The sequence below is a fragment of the Uloborus diversus genome, chromosome 2 (assembly GCF_026930045.1).
Source record: "Uloborus diversus isolate 005 chromosome 2, Udiv.v.3.1, whole genome shotgun sequence".
Classification (NCBI taxonomy): Eukaryota; Metazoa; Arthropoda; class Arachnida; order Araneae; family Uloboridae; genus Uloborus; species Uloborus diversus.
In genome coordinates this window covers 129,234,737-129,252,341 of record NC_072732.1, presented here as the reverse complement: position 1 = coordinate 129,252,341, position 17,605 = coordinate 129,234,737, and the positions used below count along the sequence as shown (strand labels likewise).

Sequence of the window (17,605 nt, the reverse complement as noted above, 5' to 3'; positions counted from 1 at the left end):
ATATTACATTTTTTCATACAAACTATATAAAAATATTTAAAAAAATTTTAAACATTGAGCAAAAAGACACTAAATTAAAGAATGATTTTGAAAATTTTGTTATTAATCTAAATATTTCAGAGAATGCATTTGACATTGAAGCTACGACACAGCAGAATAATATTGGTGTTAGAAATCAGCAGTTATTAAAATCATGTTTTGCAACCAAAAATTTTTAATTAGCATCTAGATTTCCAACCCTAGGAGAAAAGTTTGATGTATGAAGTTCTGGCTCACATTGAAGTTTTTCTTTCCCTACCCACGATTGGCTTGAAATATATTTACAGCAGTTATTTCAAATTAAACAAACAACTTTAGAATGCATATTTTACAAATATGAGTACTTTTCGGTTAGCCGGGCGCAAGCGAAAATCGCCAAATGTTCTGTTCTGTTGGCTAAAAAGATGATCGATTCCCATGCAAATTCGTTCTGTGCACGTGTCGTGTCAGCTGGGTGCGGGTTGACGCGATCGGCATGTGCCGAGTCCGCATGTATAAGACACGTGTGTTAGAAGGAATGAATTGTTTAGAATGAGAGTGTGGGCGGTTGTGAGGTTGATAGGAGTTTTTTTTTTCTTTTTGTCTTAGGCAATTCTGTCTTTTTATTGTCTCGTAAATTGTTATGTTTGTTTTAGTGTTCAAGAGGGTTTTTTTTAACTGCTACATGGACAGTAAACGTTGGGAATATGAGAAAAAGAATTTTGCTAACGCCAAATTAATGCAGAAATCCGCAAATTTTCTTACAACCCTTGTTGGGCTTATTCTCTTAGAGAATCATTCGGCGAATTATCGCTTGCGCCCGGCTAATGGAAAAGTACCTAAATATGTTATTGGCTGTGAGTTTAATCAAACATTATTTTACAATTTGGATACATATCGCCTCAGAACTCCTATGAGGAACAGGATGCATCCCAACGACTCGAAATCAGACAAAACAATGCAGAGTTAGAATTGCTTTCGAAACCTGAAAAATTTGAGACATGCGGGGAGTATTCCGGACTGTTAAAAGTTAAACGCGACAAAAATGTAAGATATACATTGTAGTCCGTAGGAAAAACTTTGGGTTAGTGTCACTCCACGTCAAAGCAACGCAACTTTTGGCAAAAATTTTCCTCACCATCTCGGATTTTGCTGAAATTTAGAGGGTAGTATTTATACAAACATAGAAAAATGTAAATTTTTTTCGAAAAATACGAAACAGTTTTGAAGATACAGCGCTGTAAAAGTACCAAAAATAGGTCAAAACACGTGAATGACATAATTTTCAAAATGACGTAGAATATTTTCTAATTAAGATAGAGAGCTGAAACAAGTGCCGTTTGACAGCCTTTCTAATGACCGTTACGATGATACCCGACATGATTAGGCCTGAAAAGAATTTTTAATTAAATTTAGATTAAAATTTAAATTTCTCAAAATGCGCCAATTCCATTTTCTTCAATTTTTTTTGAAAAATATTTATATATTACTGAAATGGCTGTAGAAGTTTCAAGATGGGATCACAATGGGTTCATATTGAAATATTTCGCTAAACATAGCACTGTGGGATCTAAAACACTATCATCACATAATAGAGCATGCTTTAAATAGAGGAAAACATTTACCCAAGGCATGAAATTAATGCTATTTTAGTTGAATATTGTCAAGTAACTGATTACAAGAGTGTTTCTTAGTTTTCAGTTATTTTACGTGTTTGTGAAAAGGGTTAGGAGGAGTTTTTTTTTTTGAGCAATCACGATTGCTTATTGCTTTCATTTGACTGTCCTTGACGTTACGGTTCCTTTTTCAACTTGGAGCAGGGCTGCAGCACCACCGTCCACTGGCGGCGGCGCGGCTGGTCCTGAGCACTGTCCACCGGAATCCATTTTTGCTGGGCGGTGGCGTCCATGTCCTACACACGCATGCTCATACACAGTCGCCTACGTGCGCACGCCTTTATACACGCCTACGTGCACACAAGTAAGCCTACACACACAACAATACACACGTAACCACCCAGGAGGAGGGACATGCTTGGGGGGGGAGCCGTTTCTAGAAACAATAACTCTAATCAGTAGGGTCTTGTCGCAACTCGTGATTGCGAAAAACATAATTTGAATTCAAAGTTTCGGAATTCAAATTAGAATTAATTGAGGGAAGTAGGTCACAGATTTTACTTTTTTTTTTTTTAATTATTATTAATTGTAAAAATTATTTATTTGTTTGAAAAATTTATAATTATTTTAAACCTGTTGAATAGTACTGATAAATGTGGATAAAAGTTTGAAAGTAGAATCACTTAATATTTTAAATCTATTGTAATAGGTTTTAAAGAAAAATAACATAATAAAATTAGTGGAACAAATATCTTATTCTATGTTTCTTCTTCAATTTCTTTTTATTTGATAAATTTTGTGGTTTTGTAATTGTTACTTACTTTAAAAGGGGAGTGGAAGGAGGGGGGTGGTAAAAAATTTAGTTATTAGTCATGTGAATGATACTTTGCTATATAAAGAAATCAGGGTTGGTCGGATTGGACCCAATGGGTTTTTTTGAAAAAACCCATTATTTAGCCCACTTTTGGGTTTTTAAGTTTCTGAAAAGTTTTTTAAAAAAAATTAATTTAAATATTTTTACAATTTAAACTTCTTTTTTATTTGGTCTTCACCACACACAATGGGCATAAAAAATGAATTTTGAACTTTAATAGTATTTCTTAACTCTTAACGGCATTAAAAAATACTTCAAAGATTTTAAATAAATATATTTAACTTCTTTCTTTAACTGGTCAATAAATAACTGAAATTATCTTGACTAAGTCCTGACACGTGTGATTTTCTCAATATTTGTAGATTGTACAGAGCAAACTGCTCTAGCTAAAAAGGCTTTCATGTGAATTATTTTCTGCAACCAACACCTCACAAATCACGAATAAACAAGGTATATTTTTTAGAAATTAACAGGTTTACAAACGGTCGGACAGAAAACAGAATAGGATGTACGGTATTTTCATTATCTTACAAAAAAGTTTTAACATTTGTTACTCTGTACACAGAAATAGAAAAACAGGCATTATAAAATTCAAAGAAATGTCTTGATTAAGCTGGAATTCAGTAAAAAAGGATTTAAACTACTTGAAGTTCTACAGTAGTTTTGCATAACAAAATGAAATACAATAAAGTAAAATGCAAAAAAAAAGTTATTAAAAACGAACACTAGATTTTATCACTTGAGAAGTAACTGCCTTAACTGTTGGTAATCATGGAAACTAAAAAATCTGAAACTTCACCATTCTTGGGTTTTGTTGTCTTTTATACTTTTCTTCAGAATACGCTGAATTTTAACTAGTTTTTTAGCTTTTTTTTTTACCCCAAGACAATTTTTGCCCTTCGTCTATATACTTATGCTACAATATGCTACATTTACCCCACATTTTCCCTAAAAAAGACAAAAAACTCACATTTCTTTTAAAAAACACAGCTTTAGTTGGGTTTTTTGGGTTTTATTTAAAAAAACCCAAAAAACCCTGGGTCCATGGGCTTTTTTAAAAAACCCGGGTTTTGCCAACCCTGAAAGAAAGTTTTCGGCTTAACAATAATTAAGTCAAACACAAGATTTTAAAAAAAAATGATGAAAAGTGTAATTAGATTAAAAATTTTGTTAGGCATACACTGGTGTGCAAAAATTAAGGACGAGGTGGTTTTTTTCAAGTATAACTTTGTACAAAAGCTTTCCAAATCAACACATTTAATACCGTAAGATCCCCAATACGTAAGGACATGTGTAATGTAAGCAACACTTACTAAAAGAGAAATCAGAGGGATAAAAAGAAGCTTTATTGAAAAAGTAGCATGGAGCGCAATGTGACTGAAGGCCGAAACATCCCTGTGATGGGTGTCCAGTAGGGGTGCGACATCGATGTCGATGTTTTAGAAACATCGATGTTTTTGTTAAAACATCGATGTTTTACTTTCGATGTTTTTGTACTATAATTAAAAATTCTAGTAAAATTTGCTCCAATTTCCTCGCTAGGTAATTAAGTTTTACGTATGGAATTGCTCCAAAAATGTCATTTATTTGCGCACATTTAAAAATAACGATTTTGCTGTGTAAAGGATGATTTTTGGGAAGATCACTACATGATGGTAAAATATAACTGGAGGGTGAGGAAGAGGTCCAAGCTATTGAAAGAACTCGACACTGGTAGTCTGTTGCCAGAACTTGCAGTCGATTCTAAGACTCCAATTCTTAAACTAAAGGAGAATCCTATACATTACTATGGTGAATATTATTACTGTACAAGATCAGAACTGTTAAAAGTTGTGTCGAAGTATTTGATAGTGATGGCGACTTTTGTTTTTTCTCTGTTTGGTGGAATAGTCAGCGAAAAGAGAAATTCGCTTAAACACCAAATATTGGGTGTTACTTATTGTCTACCCAAGAGCGGATACAGACTTACATTTTAGGGGGGCTCATGCTAAAGAGCGACCCTTACCCCTTTTTCCATGAATAAACTTATGGTTTTTGTAAGAAAAAATTTCTGAAACTGCTTAGGTGTTTAAAAAATATCACATTGGTCAGGGATATGGCACCGAATTGGACAAAAACCTCACGAATAAATTTTATAAACAATTAAAAGTAGTAGTATTTCAAGTATTTACTTTTAAAAATAATCCAAAAACTGAAATCACTTACATTTTGTCCATAAAGTGTTTGAATACAATGCGAACAGATAATATTGTCGACTTTTTTTGGGGGGAGGGGGGGGGGTCATGACCCCTATGACCCTCTTTTTGTATCCGCCATTATCTATGTGGGCACCTCTGCGAGAACTTATGTATAATGAGGTTTTGCGCTAACACGACACTCAAAGTTTACATTTCTTGCACGATAATAAATCCTAAACACTGATATAAACTAAAACTATTTACAGCACTTTTTAAAAAAAACTCAGCACGACTAAAAATTGAACAATCTAAAAATTACAACAGAAAGAAATTCTAATATATAGACACTTACAGAAAAAAAAATATTTACTGACTAAAATGTTTTATCGATTGAAGTGATGCCTGAAGCTTTGGATATAGTTTCACAAAAACTATCATTGATTAAATTTGTTGCTTATAAAAAGCAAACGGGCGTCAGACACTTCTTTATTACTTTTCATTATACTAGCTCCTGAACTCAGCGCTGCAGACTAACTGTCTCAAGAAAAGCTATCTTTACTGTCTACATATTTTAAATACATATGCTATAAATAGAAAAGTGACAGTTAATACCTCCCCCCCCCAAAAAAAAATCGAGAACTATTCACTATTTATTATGATTTCGGTCCGGCTTTTTTTTTTTTTTTCAAGTAGTCATTTTCACTACTCAAATGCAATGAAGCTTGAAACAGATTACAAAGTATTGCCGCAGATTTTGACGAGAGGAGGAGGTCATGACTTCCATGATTTCCCTGTCCTCCTTGTATACACTTCTTACGGTTTTAATCAAGTTTTTAATTTTTCCGAGCAAACATTCAAATACTGTTGCAGGTTGGGGGGGGGGGGGGTTATGACCCACTTGACCCCCTCAGTTGTATCCGCCACTGAGTCTACCCTCAACAAGCCGTCCCTGAATTACTCACAATTTGTGTTTAATTATATTGCACTAACAGTTCAAAACATATTTCTTGCTCTTAATAATAATTGTCAGAATTAATTTTGTACTTTTAATATAATTTGCATAACTCTTTCTCATCATACAATTGACGGTAAGTGCTATGATATATTTTTTCACAGATTTAACTAGTTCGTATTAATTGTTGCATGTCTTATTATTATTTTTTGTCTTAACATAGTACCAAGATGTTGCGAAATTATTCCTATTAAATTGTATTTATGATTTGCAGTTCAGTAGTTTCAATATATTCGTGGGGTTCGTATTCTTTTGTATTGCTTAAATTAGACGCAATGCCAAAAGAATTCCCTGATCCATTAAGAAACATTTGTTAGAGATTATCATCTATGTAAGTTTGTAGTGTAGTATGCTAAAAAATGTATGTTAAATATTGACAAAAAGATCGATGTTTTAAAATATCGATGTTTTTTGGTCGATGTATCAATACCACCAATGTTTTAATTTCCAACATCGATGTCGCACCACTAGTGTCCAGCAAGAAACATCCGGTCTTTAGTAGGGGATATGATCTCCCCCGACTGCTAGGCAGGTTTCACAGCGTCTGCCCATGCTGAGAGTGAGGGTGTCAATGAGTTGTTGAAGCATTGCTGCCCATTCGTCTTGCAGTGCCAATCGAAGCTCCCGCTGCGCCGAAGAAGCGTCTGCCTAGAAAATCCCATACATGCTCGATGGGAATGAGATCCAGAGATCGTGCCAGCCAATCTATACGTTCAATATCCTCACATTCTAACAGCTGTTCGGCAGCTACTATGCGATGACATGGTGCATTGTCATCCATGAAAAATAACTACGGACCCATAGCGCCTCTAAAAAGACGCACATATGGAAGAAGAATCTCGTTACAATAACGGGTCCCGTTGACCGAACCTGCGTCGAAGATGTGAAGGGCTGTACGACTACCAAGCATGATGCCTCCCCAAACGAGAACACCGCAACCTCCATACCTGTCCCTTTCAATGATGTTCGAGGGATGATTGCGGCTTCCCCGCTCTCTCCAGCTGAGTATGCGATGAGAATCGCTACCCAGAATGAATCTGCTCTCATCTATCAAGAGTACTCGTCCCCATTCATTGTCTCTCCAATTCCGGTGTTCCCGGCACCACAGAGAACGCCTTCTCCGATGGGCATGCGTTGCACACCGTATAGGGCGTTGTGCAAACAGACCACCACCGTGCAGTCTTCTGGCCACAATAAAACGCGATATTGGTCGTCTGTGTGTCTAGCGATTTCTCCCGCTGTCTGCCGCCTGTTTCTGTTGGATATAATTTGAGGTTAATGGCCTACAGCTAAGCTGAAAATTAGGCAACTCATTTCCAACTAAAAATTTGAGGTAGTGGTCTGCCCGAAGAAACTAAAACATGAATCATTCTTTACACTGAAAAACATTTATTTGACACATATTGAAAAATGATTACAACACAATGATTTGTTCCCAGAAGAAAAATTAAAAAAAGAGATCTTACAATAAGTCCATGCATGGATCAAAAGGTCCTATTGATGTTCCATGGTGACGCCTCACCGGTCGTTGGACGGCATGGCAATTTCCACGAATTGCAGGCAGGTCAGTTCGTACCGCGTGAGCAACAGTTCACCACATCAAGGAAAAGGCATACCAAGGATGGACACGATCTTCTTTCACCGGAGAACAAATAACCCCCATCAGGGAAAACTATACCTTTTCACTTTGGTAGACGTCATCACAACACGCGGTTTCCAAACTTAAGACATCAGCAGTGCTTTTTCAAGAAAGACCAGACCTCACCCAAGAGGCCAGTAGCGAAAATTTATGATGACATTTGACGAACACGTTCACAAAACACAGACAACACAAGACGAGGAGACGAGTAGAAGAAAAAGTAGCCAAGCGATCGAGCTACGGCCGGTCTGCGTATTTATAGCCAGATTCGGCCTTTCTCGAAACAATGTGACGTTACATTATTTGCATATTGCCAGAACAACACTACTCTGTAATCACACAGCTTGCAGGTTGCACAATTCTTATTTAATTTGGCATTCAGCACTTAACACCTCAACATGATTTCATCACGTCATCGACACGTGCTCTTTCGGAAGTTTACCGACATCTGCCGAATGACGGCAACCAATCATAGCGTGCCACATGTTTTTCCGAACACTTCCGATTCAAACTCGGACATTTGAGTGTTGGTGGCAGGTGGATGGGATTCCCCGCGCAAGGTTTTCTCTCGGAATGGCAAAAGGTAAGTCACAAAATGTTTTTTTTTAAAACAATATTGGTGAAATCCTTCAAGAACCAAAAATAAAGGCATTTAGCCCAACAGTTTCTTCTGGCCTGTAAGACAATATGATTCGACCTTGGGTAAAAGCATCCAGATGTTTAACAGATTGATTATTCGCTATTTCTCGCTGAGGCAGCAACTCGGTGTGATTTTAACTACTATACGGCACGCAATCTCTTTGCCAGAAATACTGATCTTACACCGACAACATGCTTTATACTACTCAGACACTCCCCCATTATGTCTACCTGCATATCTGCGCATGTGCTACCGTACATCACCTTAATCTCCCGATTGGTCTTTCTGTCGGCTCTGCCTCTTCGTTCAGCTGATATGCTAATTTTTCGACTTTGTCCTTAATTTTTGCACACCAGTGTATGTTGTTAAATTTATAATAGGCATTACTGAGCAAAAGTGTCCAAAATTGTACGCATCTGGACATGATTTGTACTCGAAAAATCTTGACAAAAAAGGAGCATGTCTAGATATATTTTGTAAAGAATAAAACCTCTTTGTTTCAAGCTCAGTATCCAATCTGATTAGCTTTGAACCACATATATCTTTCATTGAAACTAACCAAGGAAATAATGAATATGCCGAGTTTGAGACATATTATGAGAGAAAGGAAATTGTAATTTTAGTTTTACATTCTAATTCATTTGTATGTGCCCAAAATTTAATACATTTTGTAACATTAAAAATTGTCTTGGTATATCAAGTGGTTATCAAAATTGGGTATGATGTAAATTTATGTTAAATTTTAAAATTGGATGATTGAAGATATTTGACTATGCAGTGTTTTAAACTACTTTAAAATGAAGATAACACAGTAAGAGATATATGCTTCTAACTGGATGACAGAGAAAGGCTGTACAGTAGAGTGGAGTGAAAATAACGAAATTGAGAAACATGTTTAGCATGTATGTGGAAAAGTTGCCTCTTACCAAGCCTATTTATCATACAAAATTTCAGTTAAATCAAACAATATCCTTAGCTGCCCATTTGAGGTTCAATTTCAAGAATTTAGCCTCATTTTTCACCAAACTTGCGAAAATCAGCTGATAAAATATAATTATCTCAAATTTGAATCTACGAATGGTTGAAATTAATTTCTAGAGAAGTAAATACCTAATGTATAGTTAGTGGAACGACCTTGGTAATTGCAAAATGGCCTTCAAATGTGCATTAAGAGCGCACATCGCATGTGCTGTCTCAGCTCTGGTTTGTCCTTTCTTTGAGTTCACCGCTATCAACTAGGGTCATTGTTCTACTTTGTCTTTCTTATTTAAAATGTTCTATTTAAATTCAAACTATTATGTTATCACTTCAAATGTAAATGAAAAGGCTGATTTTACACATAAACAGTTTGAAAAAAAAAATACAATTACAAGTCAAGATTTTTCTTCACCAAAGTAAATGAGATAGATACGTTATCTATTAAACTGTAAAAGTATTCACTTCCGATAGTACGTGATGAGTTAGGTTTAATATAATTGAGTATACTCTAATAACATAATCTATTGAAACTTTCATGTTTTCAGATGGGCATTTTCTTGAAATATGTAACCGAAAAGATCTAATAGCTTTCGTTAGCCTTCTGCAATGACTGTATTCTTTTTTAACAAACTGATTGAAATATTTCCATTCGAAATTATATTCCATATTTTGTAGACATACCATTGATCTGTACAAGGTTTACCACAGTCAGCTTTCCACATTATTCTAGTTTGTCCCAAATTTCTAATCAGTATCCTTTATCCCAGCTGTTTTTCCACCCTTATGTTATAGTATTTGGCGTAATGGTAATTCATTTGTATGTAACTAACAAATAAACCATTGCAATGAACGACCAATATAAATCTCAATTTTCCTTATTACTTCCCTTTTCAAAAAATATGTATTAATCACTGTTTGCACTTAACCCATAGCTTGTAACTTAGAAACATCAATAGTTTTCTTTCAAAATGCTGTTATGCCTATCTTAATCTTATGAGAGCTACCAGACACAGGAGGGTACGGTACATCATACTTTGATACAGGTTACAATAGTAACTAGTATCAAAGCATGATGCTGTAAAAAAATTTGATCTTATATTGTTTTTTAAGCTTTATTTTTTCAGTCCTCAATTTGAATCAAAGTATTGCCTATTCGACCGTCAAAGTATATCATATTCTGCTGAAGAGTTATTCTTCATTTTTCTTTTCAAGTCAATGTTTCTTTTTTCTTATTTACCTTATGATTTTGCTACGATCGACTACCTTGACTTAATCTTCTTGGTTAGTTATTCCCATATCTTTTAAAGCAGCATTTATAATAATTGAGGATGATATATCAGACCGGGACCAGATACAGACTTCCAGACTACCACATTAAGAAGAGAATCATGCTGAAAATTGACCCCCCCCCATTTCCCCGCACACACACATGAACAATCCTACGGTCTGGGATACGAACAATTTTTGAAACTGCTTGGGTGTCAATGGAAAGCATCAAATTGGCCAGGAATAAAGCACTTAGTAGGGCACAAACGTTAGTAATTAATCTCACAAGCAAAAAAAAAGAAGAAATACTTCAGATATTTAATTTAAAAAATAATAAATGGAAAGAATTACTGAAATCTTTTTTTTTTTCCTTTCAAGTATTGTTTACACGTAAAAACAATGTCTTCATTTACATTTGAAGTAATAATTCAGAGTTAAGAAAGAATACAGTCATTGCAGAAAGCTAACGACCGCTAATAGATCTTTTTAGTTATATATTTCAAGAAAATGCCCATCAGAGAACTTGAAAGTTTCAACAGATTATGTTATTATATTATACATACGCTATAAAATAAAACCTAATTCATCGTGTATTATTGGAAGTGAATACTTTTACAGTATAATAGAATAACTTATAGAACGGAATAGAGTAACGTCAAGAAAACATTGTACTGGTCAATTCTGGCCAACAATACAAAACGCGTGAGAGAGCTGCCTGAGCCCTCAAGAGCCTTAAAGGGGATGAAGGGCTGAACTCGGTAACTATGTTTAAGAATTCAAGATTATTATATTTCAATGGAATTCAGCTGCTTGACGCTTGTCTCATTTACTTTGGTAAAGAAAAATCTTGACTTCTAATTGTGTGTGTTTTTTTCTTTTCGAACTGTTTATATGTAAAAACAGTCCTTTCATTTACATTTGAAGATCTAACATAATAGTTTGAAATAATTCAAGCTAAATAGAACATTTTAAATAAAAAAAGACAACAAATTAGAACAAAGAACCTAGTTGATAGCGGTAAACGCAATGAAAGGACAAACCAGAGCCGAGACAGCATATGCGATGCGTGCTCTTGATGCACATTTGAAGGCCATTTTGTAATTACCTAGGTCATTCAACTAACTATACATTAAGTTTTTAGTTCTCAAGAGTTCAACCATTCATAGATTTAAATGGTAAATAATTATATTTTATCAGCTCATTTTCGTGAGTTTAGTGAAAAATGAGGCTAAATACTTAAAATTGAACCACAAATGGGCAGCTACAGATAATGTTTGATTTAGCTGAAATTTTGTTTGATAAATAGGCTTGGAAAGAGACAACTTTTCCACATACAGGCTAAACATATTTCTCAATTTCGTTTTTTTCACTCAACCCTACTGTACAGTTCAATAAGCTGAAAGTATTACAGGCTCCAAAGATTTGGATCAAAATTTTACTCCCAAGAACTCTGAAGCCGTTGAAATATTAAGTGCTTCAAAACAAAAATTTGGGAGAATCCCCAATTGCTAAAAGCAAATCAAAAAATTAAGATCAAATAATATCAAAAAAGATTAGTTTTGCATTGAAATGTAAACCTTTTACAAGCATAAAATACATTCAGAGAGCGAGAATGAAACAAATGGGGAAACACTTTAAGATTCTAAAAATTTAATTTTCTGATTTTACTCCTGGTGTTAAAAAAAAATAATGAGACCTGAGTCACAGAGTATGCAAAATATAACCTTTCAAAACTCCTATTTACATGGTTAGGAAATTGAGGGGGGGGGGGGGGACACACTCCTACAAGATAAAGGTACCCTATCCTTAAAACTAGGGGAAAATCTTCCAATTACAATTGCAGGAAACTTACAGATCTTCTATGAATGAGATGAAATAAGCTGAATACTACCAGGAGTAAAAGGTTGTATGTGCATACAAACATTAGGGAATATTAAGACTAAACCTTGCATACTAGCAGGTCAGAGTAGAACTCCAGGGGTCTGGTCAGAGGATATTTGAGTCCGTTAACGGACCCTTCACAAAAATCCGATCAACCAAAACGGACCTTTCACAAAATCCCGATCAGACAAAACGGACCTTTCACAAAATCCCAATCAAACAAAATGGACCCTTCACAAAATGCTGATAAACAAGATCGGATCTGTCAAATTGTTTATTGAAAGAGCAAATCTGAAAGCAAAATAACGCATATTTCTGTGTATAAACCGATAATTTTTGGAACCTTTTTTAAAGTCAAATTAGAGGGATCAGCTTATACAAAATCGGCTAATTTTGAAAAAAAAAAAAAAAAACGGCACTCTTGGGATGCTCCTGCAAGCGATAAATAATTGCTACTTCCAAATAAATATAATGGTTGTTTGTTTTAATCACAGCTAATTAGCAGCGGTGTTTTTGTAAACTTTTCTGAAAAGGCATTGGTAAGCACTCCCCCCCCCCCCCCCGCTCATGATTTAATAAACAATAATAATATATATCAGCGAAATAGAACTGCAAAGGGATAGTAAGGGTGAGGGAAAAATATGATCGCTTCAGATAGTGTTACCAACTTTAAAATTATCACGACTTAGCGTCTGGCTTTGAACCTTTATAATGACTTGATTAGAAAATATTCTCATCATTTTGCCAGCTTGTCAATATTTGCGTTTTTAAGGTGCGGTGCGATGTTTAATTGTTATTTTGGGAGAAAATTATATGGTCTTTGATTTTTCGATCCTAACAAGGATGATTAACTTTAAATAAACTCTTTTAATTACCGTTGCTTTTTTCTTTGGATGTCTACATTTTGAAAAATGCAATCTTTTAACATCCGATATGAGAATCATATTTTGTTCTTTTTTCAAGCTAACTTCGCTTTATTAGGATTCAAATAAATGAAAAGTCTCTTTATTTCTGTCAGAACTCTCATTTCAAGTTTTTAAAGCAAAATTCCATTTTCTGTTATGAGACAAAAATTAAAATGCTAAATAGATGCATACTTGCCAACCTTGGAAGGGAAAAAAACAGGAGATTTTACTAGAGGTATATAGGTGATTCACCATCGACATATCCTTGCTACAGAATTTTTAAATTATGCTTATAAATAACATAAATACTAAATTTAAAGTGAAATGGGGACTTTTTGCAGATGTAAGACAAATTGGTAGTAGCAAGAAAAATATACTGTTAAGGAAAAACTAAATAATGAGTGAATTAGCTTAAAGTTTCGTACATACTTCAGTCTCTACCAGAAAAGTAGCTACAAAAATCAATATATGATGAAAATACAATATAAAATAAGTAGGTATAGGGTCGCACATGTCAAAATAACTTCAAACATTCAAAATAATTAAAATAATTTCAAGATGCAAAAGGATTGAAATCTGCTGCAATTTTCGGCAAAGCACGTGCTTCGTTGAACATGCAATGTGGAAAGCTTCTAAAAAATTAATTTTTATTAAATGAGTTATTAATTTGCAAAATTCTTATTCCCTGACATTGGTAGATTAGAAAAGGGCGCCATCTATTGAGAAGAAAGTGAAAAGTTTTGATGATTGACTGAAAAAATTGCAAAAACGGGTGAATATCGTAAAAAACGGGAAATCGGGAGATGGAAGTAAAAAACGGGAAATCGGGAGATGGAAGTAAAAAACGGGAGTCTCCCGTTAAAAACAGTAGAGTTGGCAAGTATGTAGATGGTTTATTTTATTTTATTTTTTGGGTAAACTGTGTCCACAGATATTAATGATATGTTTATCATAGGACTCTAAAATGCAATTTTAAAATAATTTTATCAAAAATATTTCTTTTACAAGCCGTTTTTATACTTCTGATGCCTTCACTTTGAGAATTGCGATCTCTTTGCATCCGCTATGGGAATCCGATTTTTCGAATTTTTAATGATTATTACGATTTGTTAAGAGGTAAACAATTGAAATATCTTTTTATTTTTGTTAAAATCACGGAATTTATAAGTTTTGAACGAAATTCTGTGCTTTTTAAGAGTCTTGGGTCAAAAAGTTGAATGCTGAACCCTATTCTGAATTTTATTTTATTTATTTATATTTTTGTTACAATTATTTTAAGTACTGTACAGAAATATATCTAGTATAATTTAACATAATGTAGAATGGTAGATAAATATTGATACTTGAAAGAGCGATGCCCCCCCCCCCCGCCAAATATCAGAAAAAAAATCCAGAATGATTTTTTCGACGTAGAAGAGGGAAACACTCAACTTTAAGTTTAATTGATGCAGTTTGTGCCATCTCTAAATTCTAAAATTTCGTTTTAACAAAATTTTTTTTTTTTTTTTTTTGCGAAATTTTTTGATTTTTCACAAAATTATTTGATTTTTCACAAAAAACGGACCCCGTGAAAAATCCTGGAAGAATCCTGTGAAAAATCCCTGTGAAAACATGAAGGTAGTCGATGTCTGGCGGTGTATTTCATGAAGATAGTCATTGAGAATGTGATTATCTAATACCAGTAGCTTAAAAACATAAGAGTAATTCCACTTTCAAACTTATACCCAAATTTAGCATAAAGATACGACAAATTAAAAAACACTAAATTTCAGGAAAATAAAAGTATCCCCCCCCTCCTCCATTTCACTAACACATATTGACCAGGACGGTCCCAGTTTTCAGACAAAATACCGATGTCCCAGCCGGTTTACTTTGCGTGCCGGAAAAAGATAAATCTGAGAAAAGGTGACAAAAAAGATTGAAAATGATTAATGGTGAAGAATTATTTAAGGTAATTTTTTGATCCTTTGTCTCTTTAACAAATAAAACTAGTACTGGATTAGCGTTTGTTGAGATCTTAACAAAATCAAAACCGAAAAAAGTTCTAGCTAATGTAAAAATTGTTCAAACTTTTACACCTCATTCAGTGTTTTTTCTAACTAAAGTAACTTATAAATAATAACGTGTAAGAAATAAAATTTTGGAAATTATATGCGTGGTTTTGGTTTATAATAAGTAGCTATTCATTCACATTATTGAGAATGAAATATGCTCTAAAAAACACTAAAAACTAGCCAAGGGTTTTGTTTTGCCAAACCGTTTTGAATACCAGCGACACTGGGGTTCTGGTGTCCCGGTTGAACATTTCAGAAATCTGGCAAGCCTAGACATTATCCAACTAAAATAAAATGAAGCATGTCTTGGATAAATGTCTTCCTCTACTTCAAACATGCTGTATAATGTGATGATAGTGTTTTAGATCCAACAATGCTATATTTAATGAAATATTTCAGCATGAACCCATTGTGATCCTATTTTGAAACTTCTACAGTCATTTCAGTAATATATAAACATTTTTCAAAAACATTTTGAAGATAATTAAGGTGGCTCATTTTGAGAAATTTAAAATTTAATTTAAATTTAAGTAAAATAATTTTTTTTTAGACCTAATCATGTTGCATATCATTGGAAAGGTCATTACAAAGGCTTTCAAATGACACTTCTTTGAGCTCTTTATCTTAATTAGCAAAAATTCTTGGTCATTTTGAAAATTTAGTCCATTCACATGTCGATCTATTTTTGGTACTTTCACAGCGCTGCATCTTCAAAACTGTTTCGTATTTTTCAAAAAAAAAAAAAAAAAAATTACATTTATCTATGTCTATATAAAATACAACCTCTATACTAAATTTCATCAAAATCTGAGAAGGTGAGGTAAATCAGTGCGTTGGTCTGACACGGAATGACCTGTTATTTAAAAGATTTTTCCAGGCCCATCTATAAACTTTGCCCCCCCCCCCCCTCCTGCAGCAAAATATGTAGGGTCCCTCCCCAGAGGGCAGCAGTGAATATTTGCAACATTAATAAGACTTAGTGTTAGTTTTTTTTTTCACTTTCTTGGTCCGTTAGGCCCTTTAAAGACGTGGGGCCCCTCTGCACTGTAGGGTCTGAAGATGGGCAGATCTGGATCTCGATTTTTCACTTTCAGTCGCTTTTCTTTATTGTGCTTCAGAGTAGATCACTGCTTCAGAAAAGCATTTCCAACCCCAAATTGCGATATAATTTCGAGCAGTTAGGATGCACCGTACCCCTCTTAGAACTTCCTCAACGTTTAAACGAGACGCCCTAAAAATTTTGATCTGTGGTTGTTTGTTTTGTTGCTTGATGCCTGTAAAATTATAATAGGCACCATCACAATGCCTTGATTTGAACTCTTGCATGTATCATTGGGTAATATGCATAGAAATCACAGGATGAGCCAATTGGGCAACATTTACACTGCTTGCGGATATCTCTGGGTTTGCAGCCAACAAGTAATAAATGAGCAGTTAATTTTAGACATAAATCACAACTTTTCATTTTTATTCCTTTAATAAATAAAGCAGGGCTTACACAAGTTCTAAACAAATTTTCAGACATTAGTTTTATAATTCAGACAACTAAAAAAATAAAGTATATTAACAGCCATTTAACTGACATTATTTTCAATGTCACCCCAATAATTATTATCATATGTAAGTTTTAGAAATTTAAAGTATAATACTGAATAATGATAGTTTCAGAAAAAGTTAGATGTTCTTTCAGCTGATCAAACAGAAAGCTGATTTCAAACCAAAAAACAAAAAAAATGCTAGTCAAGACAGACACCTTACAGGAAAACATGAGTTTTCATTCACTGATTTTTTTTTTCTTACAGCTGATACGTAAAGGTACTGCTCTGATATAATGCATTATTTATTTGTTAAGGAATTACGGTGACGGATCATGCAAATGCTTTAGAATTGAATTAACGGTTCGTTTGTAGCAGCCAAGTTGTTTGAGAATCTAAGATTTTCTGAAACTAATGTATTTTGACGCGACTTTTTCAAACCATTATACGTGCAGATCAATATAAATCACTGCAAAATTAAAGAAAGAAAAATAACTAAAACATAATTTAAAAAACAATATAGAAATAATAAACTTCACGATCTAAGAAAAAAAATCGATGGTGATAATTTACTTAAGTGGGCATCAGTGAATGCCTTTAGAAATCAATCGCCAAAACCAAGTTGATCTTTGTGAAGAAATTCATCTAGATTTTTTCAAATGGCCATTAACAAAATTGTCTTTTTTGCGAACTTAGTAGAGCTACCACCGTCGTCCATTAATTTCAGAAAAATTGTTATCGATTAATACTTCAACGCTGAAATAACTATTTAAAAGGAAAAACAAATTGAGAAACAGCAAAAATACTGTGGTAAAACTTACGTTTCTTTTCTCCGTTTTCAACGAAGAATTTGATAACAGTTCAAATGCAAGTATCTGAAACAAAAGATTTGATATAGCAACAGCAATGAATGATGAGAAACGAGTGGAAGTTTCTGGATTAATATCACAAGGCCCTACTTCTCACTTCTCACTGGAGGAGCAAGAATACGCACACATCCGTTTAACTTG

General features: G+C 34.0%; 1 protein-coding gene across 1 annotated transcript in view; it reads right to left on the bottom strand.

Annotated features, from left to right (window-relative positions):
• The window catches only part of LOC129217333 (dnaJ homolog subfamily A member 1-like), a 43,686-nt gene extending 26,112 nt beyond the window's left edge, over window positions 1–17,574 (bottom strand). Inside the window, exon 1 of the mRNA XM_054851615.1 lies at window positions 17,417–17,574. The gene's annotated coding sequence lies outside the window, so the exon portion shown is untranslated. The remainder of the gene's footprint in view (window positions 1–17,416) is intronic.
• Between the last annotated feature and the right edge of the window lie 31 nt (window positions 17,575–17,605).